The sequence below is a fragment of the Columba livia genome, chromosome 8 (assembly GCF_036013475.1).
Source record: "Columba livia isolate bColLiv1 breed racing homer chromosome 8, bColLiv1.pat.W.v2, whole genome shotgun sequence".
Classification (NCBI taxonomy): Eukaryota; Metazoa; Chordata; class Aves; order Columbiformes; family Columbidae; genus Columba; species Columba livia.
In genome coordinates, this window is record NC_088609.1 from 18653237 (window position 1) to 18676709 (window position 23473).

The window sequence follows — 23473 nt, forward strand, 5'->3', positions numbered from 1 at the left end:
TCCCTCCAGGTCTGTGTACCCTGGGAACTTGCCAAGTCTCACGGTCTTTGCAGCCAAGACTATCCTTGACTTTCACCTTTTCAAGCAGTTCTTCCCTATTTGTGAGTAATGGGTCCAGCAGAGCACCTCCTCTAATCAGTTCATTCATCAACTGCTTCAAGAAAATGTCTTCAGTACTCTCCAGAAACCTCCTGGATTGGTTGTGAAGGCCGTGTTTCCACTATAGCAGATATCAGGGTGTTTGAAATTCTCTATGAATGCCAAGGCCTGTGATGAAGAGGCCCTCAAATACAACAGAACTAAACATAATTCAACTTCGTGCATACAATGTGCTTGGACTCCAAATGTGCAAGCACACTATGCGATACCAAAGAAAAACCCCATCATGCACACTGTAGCATGATAAGGAAACACAGCCAGAGCTATGGTGCAGCTACAATGTAGATTGACATGATAAGATCGAGCCTCCAGGACAAGAGGTCAGGATGTGAAGCAAGAGAGCATAATTCCACATCCTGAATCTGGTGTTGACATTGAAGAAGTAAGGATCACTACATCCTCATCACTACCACCTTCTTGAGTGAGATTTGATGGACTATATTGAAATATAATCACCTTGAAACCCTTAATTCCAAGTATCAACTTCTTCATTTATTTTGTAGTCTTCTGAAAAACAAAGCAAAAATGTTGTCCAAGGACCTTTAACATGCTGCCATGTAATTGCACTATATCAAATCATCCAAGGGCTTGTCCTTTCTGCTCTATTATGTCCTGAGTTTCCCTTATGCCAGCTGTTAAACATGTTATTTTGTTTCCAGGCTTCTGTGGCAAAGCATTACTGATGTGCGTTTCAGAAAACATTGTGAAAGCTGTTATCATTCAGCTCTTCACAGTTTGCTCATCTCATCTGGTATTGATTATTAACATTCAATTTATATATGTAAATCAGGGTTGGGCCTGTTCCACAGAGTACAAACCAGTCAATCTGAAATTTGCCAAGTGAAAATATTGGAGAACTTAATAGATGTTCCTGGTACCAGAATTTACACTGACACGATCAATTGCAATCATTTGTTCCACTTTTCCTACTAAATTACAAAATATTTTGCACAACGACTTTTTCCTCAAATAACGTATAGTAAGCTTGGCAAGTGGGAAAACACAGGGAATAGTTTTACAAAACAATATGTCATTTTTCTTTTTCACAGAACATATGTCAGCCACTAGCAGACTCAGGAGATCTAATCCATATGAGAGTTCCTCAAATGTGTTACAAAATACAGGAAGAATCTTGCAAAATAAATTTGTTTCTTCATTTATAAGCTTGGAATGACAATTAAGTCTAATCCATCATTCAATACAGTTAATTGAAAAAAAAAAATCCTTAATCTGTTTTCCACAGTAAAACTATAGGGTATTTTCAGGCACCAGTTAAGTGAATAAAACCTGTTTTGAACTGTAGGACCTCTTTAATAATCTCCTGGTTTAGTCTGGAGATGTGGTATAGAAGTTTTCATAATGTACATGGTAAGAGGTGCTTGAAATAGTCTAACTGTAGTGCCTGTGAACTTATCCAAATGTTTGTGATTCCCTCTGCTGTTTTTTGTGAGACTGCCTCCATTAAGTGTTATCAGTGACAATTTTAAGTTTCGCATTGTGTGGTCATCAACTGGTAGTAACAGTAATCCAGAGAAATAATCTGCTAAAGTAATAACATGTTACACTTTATTGTAAGATGATTTCTGGCATGCTGAGGAAGTCAATCAGTATTTTCAACAAATCTGGGCATTATTCACAGATTGAGTCTTCTTTGATCACACAGACAGCAGAGGAACAGAGTCACCCACTGCCAGTAAATGTAAAGATATTTATCTAACCTGTTTCCTTTAAGACCCATTCAGAAACAAGGAGGACAATACCTCTGCACTTCTCAAACTAAATATTTGCAGGCTTTCACTCCTTGCAACAGAAGAATTGGTGCAAACTACCTTTAACGCCCACAACAAACCAGTATCCCTCCAGCCCATCTGCTGTATTCCACTACACATGAAATATGTGTAATTCTAAATAACCACTAAAGTGTGGCAAAGCAGGGTCCTGCCAGTGTAGCTGCTCTTTTGCTGAACTCATCCTGCAGATAACATAACCACCCATATTAAAACCAAGTGAATTGACCAGGGACAAGCAAGTGTATTCAGGCAACTCCCTCTGCATTTTCCCAGTGACTGTGTTCACAGTTAAGACAAAGCATTGGCAGAACCAGGCCATGGAAAGATCTGCCAACAGAGAATCTTTTTCTTTATAACATAAACCCCAAGTCTACAGTCTCTGCACAGCTTTGGAAGCAGCTATATTGGAAACACGTGTCCTGCAGCTGTACTGCAAAGCAAACAGCATCCCAAACGACTGGGACAAGCACTGGTTGACCTGGGACCTGCAAGGGAATTTTCTCTGTGCTGCTTTGCTGTTCATTTGCTGTGTAATGTGGGGATTTACCTCTGAAGAAACATCACGGTACTAACAGGCACTTGGGAAAATGACAAAGGGGCCTACAGGATAAGTACTAGTGGTGCAAAATGTCTCAAAGTTCTGAGAAATAAAGTTGCACGTTTTTCCATATGAAACAGCATGCTCTCATATGACAAGATGCAACAATGGTATGTGCACAGAAGTAGAAAAATATCTTCAATACATTATGATTAATTTACCTTAAAAATCATTTTCTCTGTCCTCAGCATTTCTTTAGATTTTACTGCCTATACATTTGTATCTATAAAATATTTACAAACTGTAAGTGTTCTTTCTGTCTGTAATATTGATAAATTACCCCGAGAATGTTAATTAGCATTTTATGTTTCAAAGAACATTTTCTTGATGTTCTTTGCAATCATTCTCAAGGTAAAAAGTTTATATTACTAAACTTTCTGTGTGATCTTCATTTTCAAAGGAGAAATCATGATGTGATTCCGTTCAGTTCAGCTTTGTCTGTTCTGGTATTTTCCCAAATATTGTCAAAATCATTTTCCTTGGCATGTATTTTTTCTTCCACGTTCCTTCTTTCTTTCTGCAGGTAGTTCCTTGTCTTCAATTTCTGTTACTCTGTGCAGTTCTGCTGCCATTTATTTATCACTTCCATCTTCTGTGCTCCTGCCATCAACTCTCTACGCACTGGACTGAGGCACAGGTATCAGAGAAAGCCTTGAGCACTGGGATAAAGTTGGGTTTTCCCATTAAAAAAAAATAAATAAAAATCTATATTTTATTCAGTCTTTCAAAGTCTTTCATTCCCCAGCTGGTACATAAACTCAAATTCGAGAATAATTGATCTTGAAATGTCTGGCCAAACATCCAGCCTGCTGAAAGAAAAGCAGGAGAGCTCCCTCCATCCACTCGCATAGTTTGTGTGAATCCATCTGGATCCATCAGGAGGCTGATTCAGTGTGTCAGGGGAGGGGGCTGAAGGAGACTCGCACATCCACCCAAACAGAAACACAGGGTCCTCTGCTGTGTGTGAGGGCCCTTTCCGGGAAGAGAGAGGAGTGTGACGATGCTAAACCAAACAAGAGAGGAGAACACAAAGGTCTCTTTGTCAAGTTTCCAAGACACAGTTGCCTTCATCCTTTCTTGGTGTGCAGAACACTTCCCCTGGCCTCCTAATGAAGCTACCAAACACCCGCCTTCCTAATATTTCATGCATCATTTCCCTGCAGACCTTTCTGTCCTCAGCATTTGTCCCGTATCAGTTTTTATGCACTGTATCCTTACAGTCCTGGGCAGTGAGTAACCTCACACGAGGCTGCCGTTACAGAAAGCAGCGCTGCCTTTCCCAGTGCGTGCAGGGAGGCTTTACACTGGAAGAGCGGGCTGTAAAAATGGATCTACGATCTTTTCCATGGGTGAAGCTGCCTGATCAGATTCCGCCAGCAGGGAATCATAGCCCAGGTTCACGTCAGTGATCATTACTGGTTTGTTTTCCAGCTGTTAGTATTAAAAACAAACAAACAAAACACACAACACAAAAACTACGAAGTCAACTGATAAGTTTGGCAACCCCCAAACCAGCTGTTTATAACACTCATACAGAGTAACTCAAACCAAAAGTTAAACACAGTTGCCCTGTTTCTGTCTATTGCACCTTTGGGCATAGAAGAGGCTCCTTTGTGCAGCAACAGGAAGCTCATTTCGTGCTTATTCAGATGCACTGTGTTACTAAATGAGTCACCATGGTCTTCACCTCTCTCCCAATGCAAAATTATACTCTTTTTTCATAGCTTCCATTTGCATACACAAACATTTTTTTACATCCATTTGTAAACTTCAGTGCTATGTTGATGGTATGTTTCCATTTTTCAGAACAGCCTCATGTTTTTTTAAAATCCACTTCAATGCAAAATAACAGTCTGTGTTTAAAGGCAGAGAGCAGACATGTTGAAGGAGACAGATTATGCCCTAGATCTTTAACATCAGTCCATCTTCACAAAAGCCAGGTAATTTATGCCAGCCGATGCTTTGGCTTTGCATTTTAAGTTTCCAATAAGAAATTATTAAAACAATAGTGAGAGCAATCTAGAAAGTTATAAAAAAGCTTTGGAATTATTATTTTAAGATTTCATTTCTGCATTTTTGTGTAAAACCCAAATGTTTACTAATCGAATCAAGGCATGTGTCTATTCAGGAGCCATCACAGTATTGTTGAAGAATTTGGCAAAATTCTCAGATATACTCTCGTTTATAGTGCTTATTGCCAGAATGCTCTGTCATTTTCCAAGAAATGTGTATTTCTTGGACGCATTGTCCCAGCTGGTTTATTGATTTCATGGTTCTCTTTTCCAAATTGCTGTTCCAGCTCATTGATGATTCTGTTCAGTGCTGGTTACACAGAATGTTGTTGAAAGTCATCTTTACTTTGAAAAGGCATGTGTTGACCAGTATTTTTAGTTGACAGATGTACTTAGCCAAGATGACAAACTCCAAATTTTCTACTTCTGTGTTTTTTTCCCGCAGAAGGCAATGAGCTGTTTGCTGCAATAAACTCTTCTGTTTTGCCCATACTTATGGCCACAATCCATGCTCTAAATCACTGTCTACATTATTTTAACATAAATCCCCTTTCAAATACCCTTCTAATTCAATGGCATGCTGTAAATCAAATACACACTATTATAACTGCCTGGAGACTCTACTGGAGCTCTTCAAATACTCTTTAAAAGCACTGACTTGATGGCAAACTTCAGGGTAAATTTACACCACGATACACAAAGACTTAGTCACAGGATAAAATTCTGCATGCAGAGAAGCTTGATAGCTTGGACTTCTCAAACACACAGGTGGTTCGCTTTAGACATATATATATAGTCCCACTGAAGTTAATGGAATTATGGGTATGCTTAAGTATATACGTAAGTATTTTCAGGAATATTTCCATTATTCCCATTTATCTAAATAGCTACGTGTTTAAAACCATACCTTTAGGAACTGGATTAAATTTTTCTCTTCCAAAGTGCTTCTTGTGCTTTTGGAGTCACTGGGAGATTCTTGTGGTTGGCAAAACTTGCTTAAAAGTATTCATTAAATCACAAAGAGATTGGCTCAGTCACACTTGGTAGAACTGTTTCTAAGAAGTGGACCTGAGTTGTAAGAGTCAGACACGAACAATCCACAGGGGCAAGTTTAGGGCCACCTCAGCTTGCTTTTACAGTTTTAGATGAGGAGGTACATTACAGGTGTGCAGAGATTAAGCTTTAGATTAAGCTAAACAGAATATAGGCAAAGGCTATACCACTTTCTTCCTCCTGAGCTGCCCAAGGAAAAAAAAAATAGAGAACCTCAATATGATCTCTTGCTCCCCACTGACAGAGTAGGCAGCTTCCACCAGGCAGCCTCAGAACGCTTCTTACTCCGCTTTGTGTGTATGCCAGTCAGCTTTCTGCCCAGCTGATTAGAAAGGATATCAAGCTGATAGCCACGATGATGAAGACCAGGAACAGCATGAGTAATAGTCCTCATCGTTTGATATAAACTAATCTATCAGATATTTTCCAGGAGATTTATACCACTGCACAGCAGCTCTGCTTTCAACCTGCAGCTGGCCTCTGGGTACGTAAGCACATGAGCAAACCAGGACTGGCCCTGAACACCATGATGAGGAACTAAGTCTGCATTCAAAACCCAGCCTCCTGATCATCTTGTCAGTAATAACAGGCTCTGTAAGAGACAGGACATATTGTAAATGCTAAAAAAGTTAAACTGGCTAATATTTGTACAGCAATTTTGCTGCATGATAATCCAAAAGAAAGTGTCTCAGTGTACTTGCCTTCCAAAGGAGTCCCAAAGGAGGAGTCCAGATTGCAATTCACGTCTAGATTGGATGATTTATGAAGCTCCCCATCTGCTGAATTCAGCAGACTACAGAAACTAATCCCAACATGCTACCTTTATGAGAAAGCTAAATATTATACTCTGTTTCCCAGGCAGCAAACTAAAAACTGAAGATTAAACAATCCACTACGTGGCACCAAGCAAGATATTGGCAACCACAGACCATCTCAATGCCATTTCTGCCCCAGTATTTCAGATCAGTGTCAAACACTATCACAAATGATTGCTTATTTTGTCCAAAAAGTGGCTTCTTCCAACTCAACAGAACTTAGGTAAACTGTTTCAGGCATTTAATGAACTTTTCCACAAGGTCAGTGTTCTCAAATAGTTAGCTATCACAGATAGATTTATTAATTTTAAGGTCACTTCAGATCATGCTACAAGATTAATAGTGCTAGCTGGAGGCCCAATCTAACTACTTCACTCACATAGGTAACTTCTCGCACATGCGTTAGCACTTTGCACTCAGTGAGATGATACATTTCACTTTCCCACACAAGTGAATAAACTCCTGGAATCATGGCAGTCAGGCTTAACTGCTCAATAGGTATTCGACATCCAAGTTACACATAAAGTTTCTGAGCAGTTTAAAGTGGATGCCTACCTTTACTATCATAATACAAGAAACTTGAACAGAAGAATGAAGAGCTAAACTTGCTAACATGTGGCTGAGCACAAATATTATGCAGGTACTGAAAACCCAGGAAACATGTCACCTGATCCCCAACACAAGTACCCAAAACTGGTGTTTAAGAAAGAAAAATGTTACAGGGAGCTAGAATTATTTATCAACGATGTATTAAACTATAATGAAATAATCAAGGACAGCATATTTAAAAATAAAAAGTTTTGTTTAAAAACAATATGAAAGCAGCATGAGAAAAGAGGTTCTAGAGAGGCCACCCCAATAACCTACTATTGAAAATCACTTGTTAGAAAGCTGAACACTAACAGGAATTCTATAATAAACCATTTTAATTTTGCTTATATGAACTAGTGTTTACTGCTAATGATTTGTCAAAGTTATTCCTGAACATGACAGCTGACAGATTTCTTTATGAAATAACTATTGAACCAAACAGGCTATTTTAGACTTTATTTTAGGAACAATGTTACAGAAGAGTAACATTTTGCACATGCAAAAAAAATTTGAATTGAGTAATCAGAAGTTGATTCCAGTATAGTTAAATGGAAAAAGAAACAAATGTTGGTCCAACACTGTTTTTTTTTTCCTTTTTCAAAAGGGCAAACTTTAAGGAAGGGAAACTGAGTAAAGTTTCCTGAAGAATCAAGAATATGAATGCTAAAGAGCCTTCGAATTTCCTTAAGTGAACTGTGCTAGAACTAGCTAGAACGGTTAAGTGGGGAAAATTGCAGGGAAAAGACTTCAGAAATAGCCAGATGACAGCCACTTCCAAAAGCAATTTAGGATTAAGCATGGAAGCCGATACAAACTTGTAAGGCCAGCACAGAAGTGGGTAAAAGTCTCACAGCAGGTGAGATATTTCTAGTAGAAAGCGGCAAGTGGGTCAGTTCAGTTTAGGAAAACAAACGATGCAAGGGCAGTTGATCAGTTTTCCCACTGCCCTGGAAGATGCAACTACCAAAAGTTATTGCCCCAAGTTATAGTACCAACAATGCAAACAGCTGGGTTTAAAAAAAAAAAAAAAACCACTCATGAAGATTGAAAGAGGAAATAAGATTTATCAGAAAAGGTTTGAAACATCCTACTAATAGGGGAAGAACAAGCGAAGACCTAGCTAGTTTTACAGTAAATTATGAAAGGATAATGACAGTGTAGCTCCTTGGGTTAGGGCAGCAAACAGCGACTGAAAAGGTAATTCCAGACCTACCGCCTGTACTCCTATCTTTAGCCTATTGCTCTGCCTCATTCTAAATATCCTAATAAGTAGATGTATTAATAATTTCTTGTACTTTAACAAATTGTATAATACATCTTTAGGGAAAACAATAACCAAGCTCTTGTGCATGTTTTTCCTGGAGCCAGGGACTGGAGCCATGGCATTTGGATGAAAAAATCTTTACTCTTGCCCAGTTTTCTTCTGTGGAGCCCAAATGTCTGATTTTGCTGGCATCCAGTTTCAGTCCTGATTTCAGTCCAGTGAACCTGGTAACTACAGACTGTGATCTTTTACACTGCAGAATTTCTCATTGCCCATGTAGCCAAGTTTATCATCATCACTTCTCACAATAAAGTAATGCTGCTGACTGTTTCAATTTGTTTCTCACTGTACTTTCTGGCCTTTCTATCCTGAAGTTCACAGAGCTGACATGTAAACTGTTTTTCTCCTTTACTCCTTTCTTTCTCTGATTGTACAAAATTACTCTAAAGAATCACGTCATCTGTTTCAGTCATCTTTGCTTTTGGCAAGTAATGTTTTGGTATCCATTTCCTGATCCTACTCCTAAATAATCACAAATAGAAAAATGTGAATGTAAATATGCCAGTATGAAGTCAATGCTAAATGACTTATGTCCCCAATGTCCTATATAACACCAATATAATCAACATTTCAAACCCTGCAAAAGGTTTTTGCATTTGCATTGTCACAGCAGGCTCCATGAAGCTGAGACTAGAGCGCCTTTGGTTCTGCAGAAGAGCCAGCTGAAAGAGTGCAGCTTCAGATTTTAGGCTCAAAAAAATGGAAACAACCACCACATTTTCTAGATGGCACCAGATTGCAACATAAGCAGTAAATATAAACATATGGATAAGCATGTCTTATCCCATGGTCTAACAGGAGAACAAGGGACAGACTCTCCTCTGGTCTTGGGAAAAGTGTTGGTCTGCAAGAGCACTGGAGTTTATAATAACTACGCCAGAGATGGAGATTCCTGCATCATTTGACAGCTACATGTTCTTAATCTTTCTCTTTAAGCCGTAGTCTACTTTCTCTTTTGAAGTTTCCCCCTGCCTGAATCCCCACGTCCTTTTGTTATTGACCAGAGAAAGCAGATTCCAGCATTTTCTTTCTTGTCAGTTAGCAGGAAAAAAGGCACCTACCTGGCATATGCAGCTTGGCATTTCTCCAGGCCACCAGCAAACAAAAATTTAAAGCTTGCACCAGCAAATTGCTGTTAATTCATAAAGACACAAGGTATCAACAGCCTGATGCTTTAGTGGACACTTCTTTTTATGGTGAAACATATCAGCATCACATTCAGCAGATTTTTCCATTGATTTTAAAGAAGCCTGGATTTCATCTTTCATTCTCAAGGATTTTTATTACACCAACACATACATCACAGTCCAGAACCCTTATGCACTGCTTCAGTAAGGAGTCCCATCTTGGTTTGGGAAAGGGATGATTTTGATGAGTCTTGGCATGTTCTCATAATGAACTTTTCCATTTAGGATAGAGGAAACTGAAACAAAGCTTTCAAAATCCTTTATGTTGGCCAGTCTGGATCTGAAGTCAGAAGAAAGCTCAACACACTGTCAAGCATTTGCTCACCATCCATACCATATGTTACGTTTTGCTGAAGACCACAGACGGGCAATAGGGAGGAACACTGCCCCTTCACCTTGTGCTGGCACCGCACCCTGGTCAGGCAACACCCTCCGGCTGGACAGAGAAATTACACCTTTTCTAGCAGTGGATGAACATGCTCATCTGGAAGAAGCTTTAAAAAGTTTCCTGAGTTAGTTTTCTGCCAATTCAGTGGTCTGAACCAGCCTCACAGATGGTGAGGCAATTTCCAGGAGCAGGAAACCTCTGGCAGGGGGCCACTCCAGCAACTCCAAGGTGAGGGAGAGTTTTCCAGATGAGTTAGAAGGGATCTTAACTCAGAACTGCAGGCTGAGAGTAAGGGCACAGTAGATGGAGATTTCTTTAGGAAACATTTAAATTATGATTTGCTCCTGTTTGAAGAGCACCTTATTTTGTGTCCTACTAAAACAATCTTTTTTAGATATTGAGTCCATTTCACACGCTCACTTTGAGGAAGAGCTGCAGCCATTCTCATCTCCGTGCTCAGACGTTTGCTTTCACCACTCAGATGCTAAACTGCAGTTTCCCAAGGCAAGTGTGTGAGCACAGGGAGAGCATCTGCCAGCATGCAAGCAGACATGCACTAAGGAGAGGGATCAGGTACCAGCACAAATGTTCCTTTTCAGAGAAACACCCAGTCACTCCAGTCACCCCCAGGCCAGACATGGCTTTCTGGAACCATCAGCCCCTCAGTCAGTGAAAAGGGCTGGTGGTTTCCAACACCATGGTGCTGCAGCAGTGCTGGCGCTTGGGGGAAGCACCAAGCAGATGCTCTGGGCTTAGTGGCCTGGGCTCTGGGCATTGCTCACTGCAGCTGATGCTGTAATGTTCTGTACATATTCAATACACTTAAAATCTGTGCCTGCATCTACCTGGCTGCCCAGCACACTAGCTCTGAAACAGGGTGAGAACAGGGGAGTGAACAGAGAAGTAGCTAAGTTGGAAAGGAAGGTGACCCCATTTCATCCATCACAGAAACCAGCTCCAAATGTGAGTTTTCCCCACTCACTGGAGCCACTTCTCTTCAGAGTAAGCCAGAGGCAACCCCCATGGCCAGGGCCACCACCACTGACACTTCAAGCTCCCAGCACTTTCAGAGACAACATAGCTCCAGCAGTTGGTCTCAAACATTTAGCTTTTAGGGAGAAAAACTCTTCATTCCCTCACTGATATCATCATCATTACACAATGCCATCTTACAGCCCAGCACAAGGAACTTGTTTATGGCCTTGGAGGTACATTCACTTGCTTCAGCATCACTTTACATATCCTAAACCCAAACATGTGCTAATGCAGCAAGCCACCCACAGCTTTGCTGTTCTGCATATGCACAATTACTTGTGCTGAGCCTCCAAATTAGTCTCCTGAGTCTGAATTAATTCACAAGGAAGAGTGCTTGTCACAGCTACCAGGGTGGATACAGAGCTCTTCCAGCATGGACCCATGCCAAGTTCAGTTCAATCCCCAGCTGCAGAGCAATCCATGCTTTCCAAATGCAGGAGGACAAGTTTAGCGGATAACATAGCAAAGCAGAAAATAACTCTATTTCCTGAGAGGTTTGGAAGTTTCTCCATTTATTTTTGTTCCACTGCAGAAATGTCGTTGTCAGTTTCCTGCAGCCCAGATGACTGACCAAACCACTCAGGATCACAGAGCTACCCTGAGGGCAGATCTTGGATTGTCACCGGGTACCAGAAAACCGTCATGTCAGGCTGTGTGTGACTTCGGATCTTTGGGTCCTGAATGCAAGTGTTAGATTAACCTCCCACTTCTGTTTTACTGCGGCTGTCAAGAAAGGGCGTTCAATACCACTTGACTTGCTTTATAAACATAACTAGTCCTATAAAGCGTCTTTTAATTTGACAGTAAGATTAGCAGAGATTTTTCCTAAATACTCTGTCACCATGTTCCTGATTTTAATAAGCATTTCCATACAAATTCTTAAATCAGATGAGTTTTGGTGAGTTCTCATTCAATTTTCTTACCAGGGCCAGGCACACCAACAAGCTGTGCAGCTGCTGAGGCCTTGGCTGCCCCCGCTCAGAGCTGCTTGGGTGCAGCATGGTGGTGAAGGTGCTAAGAAGGTAAGAAACCTCACTCCTTCCCTTGGGAAATGGTTTTTGGTGTTTTGTTTTGTTTTTTGAAGTAAAAGTTTTTGCTAAAAGCCTTTGTCATGAGAGTAACTATAAAAATAAAGTTCAGGTTCCAAAATTCTTGTAGTCTGTCAAATATTAAAATTGAGTTTGAAGAATACCTGCAACTATTACTTTTTAATGGTACAATATTTAATAAAAATGCTTCAAGGTTGTTGCTATGGAGTGCCTAGATCACCTGCAGCTATAGGAATAAGCATCCTGTAATGTATAATGAATGCTGAGGCTCTACTTAGTTTTGCCCAGGGCTTGTTTTGCCTTAAAATGTTAGGTTTTGTTTTGGGGTTACTTGTTTCAATAACACGTGCTTGTACTTTTAAAGGGCTTAACAATAGTCAAGGGAGAATTCTAGTGCTGGTGTTTTACATTTTTATATACTAATTTTTTAGGGTTTTTTTTGCATAGTTGATCTTCAACTCATCCAAGATCAGTTTTAGCATAAAAATCACCATTGTTTATAACTTTATCTTGCCTAGCAGTGGTCCTAGCTATAACAGGAAGGTGCCCTTCCCCTGGGACGCAGAAGAAATGAAAAGGTTCCCTGCCCACTCCTAGCTCAGATGAAATGCTAACAAGAAGCAGGGAACCCTATATACCATCAAGTCTTTATTTCAAAGGAAGCAGAGCACTTACGTTTTTATGAATAGTGGTGAGAGCCAAAGGTATTGGATAAACATACATCATTTCCGTGCAGTTTTATGAATCATTCTGTAGCGTGTATTAATCCCAGATGGTATGGGAACATCACCTCTGAAATGAATGCTGGTGTCTGAACCCTATTTACTTCTCCTGACCAAAACAACCACAGCCCTGTGTCATCCACCCTGAAGCTCCCTGTTGTCTCTCATCTCTTGAAGAACAGCCTTCTTCCACCTGACCACTTAAAGTTAGTTCAGATGCTTCAAAAAGTTTAAGAGCTCATCAGTCCCAGGTCTGCTAAACAGATTTTGTCAAGATTTCAGATATTTGACAATTCTAGATTACTTTCATTGTACATATGAAGAACAAAAGCACAGACAGACAAGCGGTGTTCTGTTTTTCAAGGCTGCCTGCATATACACGTAATTGCTCAGAACTTCTAGAAAGCACAGAAACAGAGGTGTGTGTACCTTTGGAAGCACCCATTTCCTTTATCATTATCTTTGTGGAAGGTCACCTTGGCCAAGTTTGGTTTGTTTGTTTTTACAGCAACACAAGTTACCCTACCTTTGATCATTCCTGGAATGAGTCTCCAGTTCAAGACCAGCTGCAACTCTTGAATTCCACTTGTCAAAATATTCCAAATCTGGAAATATTCAATAATTTCTACAATTCTTAAAGTTCAGTGTTTACTGAAGAAAGTAAACTTCTACTGAGGCCCACAAGAAAATTGAGTTCAACTGCTTTATTCACTTTTTCCGACCGTGGCCGTTTGTGTGTGAACTTCAGTGGGCATTTGAGAAACCCAGTACATCCAACCACAGCACCATTACCTCAGTCTAAAGCAAACCAGAGCCAGTTAATTCTGGATGACTAACTGCTCTCTGAAATCCCAGAGATCAGTGATGGAATCGCTTGTGAGAGTCAATGGGATGAAGACCAAGACAAGCTATAAATAACCATTAACTCCTGAAGTGCAGGATCCTGTTCACCAGTATTTCCTTAGCTATACAGGATCTACCAGCCAACACATCTTTAAACAAATTTTACATTCAGTAGATAAAACAGAAGTTCATCCCATGGATGATCCCATTGGCATTTTCTCCATATAGGACGTAATGACGAAGTTCAAGTTAGCGTTTTTAGAGCATCATTTCTAAACTATCACATCCTAGAGTTTGTGAGGTGTTTGCTGACTGCTAGGCATCTCTACAGTGTACTATACTGGGAAATCTGAGAGTTCTTTACACGAACTGATCAGCCTTCACAAAGCTCCAACTCCTGGCATGCAGAAAATTTTCAGAGACAAAGATTACTTATTTTGTTTTAAATTACTTGCCAATGGTCATGCAATTCATCACTAGTCTAGGTGAGAAAAGTGACATGGTTTAATTACCTGCTCTAGCCACAAGACCCCACTGCTCAAACAAAGGGCAAAAAGGGCACAAGAAAACTACCCAAAATCTCTAATTTCTTGTTCGTGTCTAAGAAAAGTACACTAAAATTGCTGGATCAGAATAACATGCATTTTAACCAAGTTCATACAAAAAAAAAAAGTTGCCTTTTTTCCCCATTACCTAGCAATATATTGTAGTAAATACATTTTTAATTCCTACAGAAATCAGACTAATTACTCCATTATGAAATAAGAAAATATATTTTTGACATGTCTTTTGCCATTTAATATGATCCTATTCTTATGGGATTCAAGCAACTGTCCCTTAAAGCCCACCAGGGGCATGTTAATGGTAATTCAAACAGAAGCAAGGTCTGAAGAGACTCACATACAAAAATTCACTTGAATTTTTAGACTTGTAAGAGCCTGAACTTTTAACTGCAAACATGTATGTAACTATAGGCACCAAAACCATCTTTCTAATTGAGTTATTCTTCACTACTTAGAAAAACTGAAGTGCATAATAATAAATCCTAAAAATCATATTTTTCTCATACTAGGTGAGATCCACATATGTATTCAGGGGTCAGACACAGGATCCATAATCCCCAAACTCAAACTCTGTTCCAGGTCCCATCTTGCCTTCTATAGAGAGCTCTTCCAGATTGTAAAACAAATCACAGCCTATTATCTTCCAGGACTTTCAGTCACCCACAAATGACTGGAGGAAAAAAAAAATCAAACCAGACAAAGAGCAAGAAGAGTCCATAGCATAGTGTAGAAACTAACAGCACAGCAAGCAAGGTAGGAAGAGATATTTACAGGCAGGCTGCACTTAATCAGTTGAAAACATTTAAGATATATGAATGTTTTCCAGCTGCATAAACCCCAGTAATTCCTGCTAACTAGTTGTATGTATAATCCTCACAAGAAGAATTTATAAGCCATTCCTTTGGCACAGAATTATTTTAACATTCTTACAGTTCATACCCATTTACAACCTAGTTTCTGGTCACTGTGTGTACTACAAAAGGTTTTTTCCTTTCCTCTGAGTTACAGGAAAAGACTGAAGCTGTTGTGCATGAGCTCTGGATACATTTCAGTTTGGGATATTTCTTTGACAGTAAAAGACAAGATGAGAGCAGAGACAATCCACAGTACTCCGATGAATTAACATCAGATGACTTTGCACAGTGGCTGTGACAAGCAATAATTTGAATCCAAATCATGTAGAAGGCCTAATTCTGTTCAGGCATAAATTGGAGCAACTCCACTGAAGCAAATCCAATTTACTGCAGAGGTAGCAGAGGATGCATGCACTGCAGTTCTGGGCATTGCTGGGTCCCAGCAAAGGACCCCATGAAGGTATGGCACTGCATATAGACACACAGGCTGTTTTATGCAGAAAACATGGAGCCATGTGAAAAAAATTGACCAACATCTTTATCACTGGAATGGATGGTACCACCCAGGGTGACAAACACCAATCCCAGCTCCCTCCTCCACAGCAGTAGCTCCTCTCTGAGAGGACTGAGAGTTACAGCTGGAACCAAAAATTGCCCTGACACCTCTCAGAGCTCCTGCTTTAGAATCACTTCTCCAGCGCAGCAAAAAAAGCTGCACCACTTCTCCTCAAGATCCTCTGTGCTGCTGCTGCAGATGCACATCCCCCTGCAGTGCATGTCCCCTGTGCCAGCCTTGTGGCACCACAGCCCTGCCACTCCGGTTCCCACCCTTCACCAGCTTGCCCCTTCCTAAGCCAGAACTGATGGCAGGTTTTTGGTCTTTTTGGTCCATGTTTACAGCCTCCTGGGACTCAGAGATGGAGGTTGGGTGTATCAGCAGCTCCACAAGCACCCCTGGCAGAACATTCCTGCCCTCACAGTCCCACAGCCAAGACGGGGGCAGTTTGCCGGTGAACCACAGCCCCCAGCAGCGCTGCCTCTGTCCCCAGTTTCTGTGCCACCCTTCCTTGTTCCCTCTGGACATGAGGAGCTGAAGACATGTGCATTAACTTACCAAATGCAACAGGATATATTTACATTTTGGCAAAAACTTGAAGGCAGTTGTATTGTCACCTGCATCTGCTGTGACTACGAAGAAGTAATTGCATCTATAATTTGCATATGCAAATCATTCCCCAGATTTCATTAATCTATTCCTAAAAAAGCTGCCAAGGAAGTAGGAGGTCTGTTTGAGCATGGATTCAAGAGGATAAATTACTTGTTATTTAATAGAGCACTTCTTCCATGTTTATTTGACAGTCTTCCTCTAGCCACTGGTGCACCATTATCAGATTAAATAACATCTAATCAGGCTATCACATTATTGGTCTTTTGTATGAACCAACAAATGCTTAATGGGTTTTATTTTAGAAGCAAAAAGATTAATATTACAGGAGATTAATACTACAAAAAAAATATATCTTAAGATATCTCTCAGCAATAAAAGGGATATGAATTAATGGATAGATGACCCAGTTACAAAAATGTGATGGTTTTAAAAAATTCAATATGATGTATTTTTAAACCTCATACTGTTAGGTCTTTGAATATACTTCAACAACGAATCCTTCTGTTATGCAAAAATGTTGTACATCCTGGCACAGAAACATGAATTTGATTTTAATTGAAAGAAATCTTGACACTCTCTCACCTAGGAAGCAGGCTTATATTTCATAATGAAGCTAGCATTCAAAGTCTTGATGGGCAATAGCCTCTGCTGCCTGAGTTTTAATCCTGCAGTAAGCAAAGGCACTCTGGTCACAGCCAAAAAACTAAACTGCTTTTGATCATCACAGCCAATATGCTTTCAGTCCCTGGGCCACGCTGCCAAGAGGCCTGTGCTGTCACCACAGGAAGATCTTAGCAGGAGCAGGGGGATCAGCAGCACCCCCACCTCAGCAGAGCGTACTGATCACCCCAGTGACAGCCTCTGATGCAGAAAAGTCTTGGAGAGAAGAACGCCATCTGCCTCCGAGTCCTCACCCAATCTACAACTCTATACGCAGTGTCTCTAGTTTCTGAACTGCATATCTAACCAGTTCTATAATCTTTTAAATAACTGAACTAAGCACAAATTTAGTCTTTAGCTCATCCTGAGAATAAGAAAAATGCCCAAATTTCATCTCCTCTAATGAATAATATTTTCTCTTTTCTCAAGTTCTTCCACATGCTGACCCAATTATTACTCCCTTCTCTATCCAGCTCCTACACTCACCTTCAAAAAAAGCCAGTCACCACTTATTTTCTTCATTCCATCATGAACGACTGCAACATCATCCAGTAAAACTGTGTGGAATAGCTCTTCAGAGCAAGGTGTTTCAGACTAGAGGTCCTTAGCTCGAGGCTGGACCTCACAAGATTATAGCAATAATGCTTCTGTAAATGAAGCTGAGGTTGTGTCAACTTCATAATTTAAAAATGTCTCATTCCAGGATGAAGAAATTTTGTGGAAGTTTGAAAGCAGACTAAGAAAAAAAGAAGGTTTTTTTTTTAAATATTTCCCTGTTGTTTGTCTTATCATGCCATTACAGTGACTCGGTATCTCAGAGGCTTGTAAATACTGTCCTACCACATCTCTTTGGTTATTATTCAGCCAGGCCTTTCTAAAATATTTAAGTAATCATTCTCTATCTCTATTAAAACAACAGATGGAATTCCCAACCTTCAGTTTTATGTCAGGATTCTGTAGCAATTTATTAACAGCTTGAACTCTGTTCTCTTGAGGGTTTAACCTGACGGTTGAACCCAATTACATTACAGTCCTTTGTTCATCAAGGGACATATGTAATATGATATTAAATATGAAACAACTAGTGACTGAATAATGTAGTCTTTGTGATACAAATTAATGGAGTATGGAAGCTCAAATTTCAAGCACACAAACTGTTCTTAGTTCTGATCTTACATCATAAAAAAATCAGGACTAATTCTACTGCTGTCAGCTGACTTAGTAATGTGAAATGAGCATAAATCAGAGCTGAATCATGGTTGTCTTTCTCTTGTATTATCATCAAGCCATTCTAAAGTCCTAGTCATGCAGCTCACAAACTAGGTTATGACTCCCAGAAACGAGTATACATTTAAATAAGTATCCGCCTCCTCCATCTCATATCAGTCTCATCAACACAACCTAGGGGAACCCCTCCACACACAGTTGCCAGACTATAATTTCATGCAGCAAAAATAGTTTTTCAATATAGCATGGAAACCTCCCACACAGAGTGAGAAATCTTATACTTTGCTGTGACAGTTGTAGTTGCCATTGTATTTTAAAAAACACTCTTTATGAACTAACTTTGACAGGTGTCACGGAGGCACCCCGTAGGTTAATTTAAGGGACAACAAGGTCCAAAAACAACTTTTATTAAACCGGTGAGAAACAGGGTTTTAGCACTCCAAAAGTGATTTAAATAAAGGTTCGGATATCAGTTGAGGAAAATTATTAAGGGGCAGTAACTAACACAACAGGCGGTCCACAGTGTGCATGCACGTGGCTTCACTCAAAACAATGCCAGAGCCGTCCCCCAGTCCCGGAGAAGTACACACTTGCCTGAACAAGGTGCAGAATTATTTTTAAGGAGATAAACGTACTCGTAGTGAGTACGGAAAGTGTACACTTGCGATTCCTCGAGGGTAAATTTGTAATACACTCGCAATCCTGGAAGGCTTAATTTACTTACACGTGCAAATGTGCACGGAGTATTACATGTGCTTACATGGAAGCACGGAAGGAAAATACACTCGCGATTGTGCGAGGAAACAATTTAAAGTACACGCGCTCATATGGAGCACGGAAAGTTATACATGCATATGTGCACGAAAAGTATAAATATACTCGCAATCCTGCAAGAAGTTTTACTCACAGCCGTGGCGGCGAGGCGAGCGGAGTCTCCATCCCAGGGAGGGGGGCTCTCGGCAGCAGCATCTTGCTCGTGCTCCGAGAGACCCACACAACGGGCGGAGTCTCGACGAGAGTCCCGTTTTTATACTGGCTGATCAGATCTGACTGTAGGCATTCTAGAAGCTTCTCTGCACCCCCACCACTGTCTGTGGGTGCCCCTGAAGCCTCCAAACATCCCCCACACTGGCCACAGGAGCCCAGCGGCTCAGTGTGCCTCGGCACTCCCTTCTCCTAATGGCCCTGGCCAGGGTGCTCTGGGGCCAAACAAAAGAAGCTGTTAGCCTCAAGTAGCAGAGAGAGAGGGAGATGTGCCTACTCCTTCCATACTGAAGGAGGGAGGGGGAGAGAGGGGGCTTGCATTCTGCCACAACAGGTTAACATATTGCTTCTTCCATTGAGTCCTCCCTTCCTACCCTATTTTTTCCTCCTTACCTCGTGATGCAAGCCTTGAACGTTCATTACTGTTCTTCTCCCACAAATTGCTCCTAGTCCTACGCTTCACAGGTAGCATGGCATTCCTGAGCTCATCCACCAGGCTTGGGCACTCCTGCTTCATACCCATGTTCCAGATGCACTTCCACTGCCAAGCTACAGACAAAAAATAACTAACAAGTTAGACCACAACAAGGTTAGCAACCTTACATGCAGAAAATATCACTTGCTAAAGAGCTGTTACTTATTTTGAGATAATTTACCTTTTGTTTCTAAGGCTCAGCGTCCAGCTGAAATATCACTGTCAAACAGTTAGTTCCATAGTAACACAGGGGACCAAGTGCATTCATTTTTATGTTAAGCTATAATTACAGTAGTGAAGGAGTGTATTTTGAAACACCCAGCACACTTAAATTAGCAGGCTGTCAGTATATTTTGCACATAATAGGAGGGACAAGATGGATGGAATTGCATCCCCCTGATTGGCAGACCTCAAAAACCCACACCTAAAGCAGGACAGAATCAGCCTATGATCCACAGAGGAAATAAGCACTTCAAAAGCATGAGTAACTTCACTGCAGGAGAGATGTTTTAGAGAGATTAATTGTACTTGAGAAGAACACAGTAACCTCACTATAGACAGTCACTGACAGCTCAGGTACAGGTACCTACTGGGTAGGTGTCTAAATATGGAACGAGTAATTCCGCACATGGTACTCAAGAGAAACAAGCTGGAGTATCACCTGATGCTTTTAAACACCACTTCCCCTGACCATAATGTCCTGCTTAAAATCATACTAGTTAATACATTCCTTACATATTAAGTCTAGAGATGGCCATGAAGACCAGATCTTTACCAGTTATCAGTCTACTAGAAGAATTGTATTTTTACTGGCAATTCAGATAAAATGCAGATTGAAGGCCACAATTCTGTTTCTATCCCATTAGGTAGTTTCACTGCCAGCTCTAAAAACTTTGTTTCAAAGACTGGATTCTGAAAAAATTTCATCAGAGAACAATAACACTTTAGGGTTCAGTTTATCATGTGTAATTGCCAGTGTTAATCTACACAAATATTTTAAATCCCAGGCCTTAAGAAATGCATACCTAGTCCTCCAAGTTCTTTTTTTTCTGAGTCCAAGTAGAAGCAAAGCACACAGCTGAGGTTTTGAAGGAATTCTAGGAAGTTTTTAATGATTATCTTCCGTATGGTGGTGTTCCCATTTCTTTTAACTTTTTATAAGCTAAGTTTATGGTTTGTATCCTTTAGATACTTAAAACTTCTCATATTTTCCAAGTACCTTTCGAGCATGATTTTAAAAATCCAGTAAAAAACTCCATGACAGACCCCATCCTGAGCCTTAGTACAGAGGACTTTGACTGCACTGTTCTAAGTGACCCCATGTACCAAACAGTTCCCTTGGCCTGGAAAGAAAAGGGGTTGCTTAGAAATGTTGGTCCCTTCCAGTCAAATCACTGGCACAAACCACACACAAGTAAACCAAACCCAAGGCTATTCTGTTTCTCCTGTTTTCATTCAACTCTAACGCTCAGGTGTGCTATAAGACATTCAACCTTTTTTCACCTTCTACAAAGCACAAGTCCAACAGTGCTTTCTTCCTCACAAAAGATATTTCACCTATGAATATAAGTCATCTTTTTTTCCTTTCAACCTGTCATGCAGTCTGAGTTACACCAAGACTAAAACTACTACTTTAATTATTCTATTGTGCTTTTTGTGTTTAAGCAGTCATGCTTTACTGCAAAGATGGCTACAGTTCAAAGGTATATGCAAAACTCTCTTTGTAGGGTACATATCAATCCACCATATGTTAAAGTAATAATAATTTAAGATTATTAAGAGAAGTATTGGAAGCCCCGCTCCAAGGTTAGGGTGTGTAGGCTTCAGTCAATCCATATGTAAATGCATCTCTGTGGCACATTATGATTAGAAGCAATTGCACCAAGAGGTCAACCAAATGAACGTGAAATTTACATCTTAAGTTCAAGTTTTGCTTTTGTGACAGAGCAAATATTTTACTGGTGCCTTCTTAAAATGACCTTCCCATCTCATTGCAGCAAAGCTTGTCAAGCCCCTGCCCTCTCCAGCTCCCAAGCAGAGCAAGTGGTGCTGCTGCAGCCTCCCCTTCCCATCCCTGCCCAGGTCTGGTGCTCCTCACCCACCCATCCAGACCCCATCCCACCAGGTGACAAGGCTGCACTCCGCACTGGAGGTGACCTGCACTTTACACAGGAACAAATGGACTAATTAAGAACTTCCAGCTCTCAAAATGCTCACGCATTTTAAGACTTTGAGGAACTGATTTTAGAAATGCTCCATTAAGCCTTTGCCCCATTCTTTCTGTAGCAGGAGCCAGAACCTCATAAGCTGTGCAGCCTGTCTCACCTCTGCTGTACCTGCCTGTGGAAAGTGCCAGAACCCTAATGGGACAGGGGTCAGCAAGTCCAGGTCCTCAGTCTCCTGAACCACATACACCATTTTTTTTTTTCTATTGGAATTATTTTCCCTTGTCAATAAGAACAGTGTAATACAGTAACAAATTCACAATGTAAACGGGAATAATTTTTTTTTTTCAAAGCACAAATATCTTTAGTTAGCAACACATGAAACAGAGAACATCAGGCAAGCCATGATTCTACAAACACAGACAAGTTGCAACATCAAGGAAGATGATGAAATAGTTCATTGACTAACCTGTTTTAGTTACGGCTAATATGTATGACCGTAATTACAATGCAGAACAAACATCACACTTAAGAGTAAAATATTTACCCTTTACAAAAAGGACACTTGCATAACCCAGGATTTCATTGGTTCATACTCTCACATATTTTAGCCATGGGCTGAGTCAGGATTATTACAAACTCATCTTAGGTATGCTGTCCACTGGACTACCAACAAACATGAGGCAGTTTTGGATATTGTCTTTCAAATGTTCCAGGGATGTTTTGAAAGCACATTATATATAAACAGAAATAAAAGACATACCTCATTATTTATGAGCAATCTTGCACTATCAAAACAGTAACCACACCACAGTACTTAGCTACTGAACAGTAATCTGTAGGCAAAAAGACAAGTCAATCATCCAAATTTAAAACTCCGGTAAGTTTTTAGTCACATAAAAGTGGCACTGTCATACAGCTGAAGGGCCAGAATCCAGAAGACAGGATAAGACACATCTGAAGTTAACACATGAAATCTTTGAAGCCCCAGACCAGAAGCGCAGTGCCTCAGCACACTGCTGTGTTGTATCTGACCCTGTTCTTCCTTATACAAGGGTACACTCCAACCCAAAGGCAATGAGGGCAATGCCTTTGAAGGGCTGAAATTGGGCCCTATAATGGGAATTTTACTAAAGTCACACTGGGTAGTAGGTGCTTTGTTTTTAATTGACTGGGAAAACAGAAATAAACAGCTATTATCTTGTCAACTCTTATCAGTTTTTTCATTGCAGTATAAGAAATGTAATGACATCCCTATCTAATTGATTTTTTGAGGTTTTTTTTTTAATAATAAAAGAAAGTAGAATAGCCACAGATTAGTTATAAGTGCAATATAATGCAACACTGCTGCTTGGTAGCAAACCAAACCAGATCTTAAGCCTTTCCCTAGAGTCTAAGGTCTCTGCTAAATGGCTACCAATGAGCAGTTAGGCAGTTGGAAAGGTAGGAAAAGTGTCAGGGATAGACTTTGTGCTTCTTGGAAAAAAAAGTTTGTTTTGTAGTTCAAGATTTTTTTCCTGTTTTGTTATTATACAATACTATTGCTATACAAAGCTACTGGTTGTGGTTTTTTTCCACATACACAGCAAGAGAGCTCATGACGAATACTACCCTGGAGCACTACCCCAAGGAAAAAAAAGTATCTGTATCAAGCTGGCAGCATTCACATGAAATCCATACTCCGCTGGCAAATATTGATCCCTTTGAGCAAGAATTAAGTGAATTTCACTGATCCAGTCAGGCAGGTGGCTTATCATCCTGTAGGCAACAAGGAAAGGGAGAAAAGCTCTCTGGAGACAAGAATCCAGAAA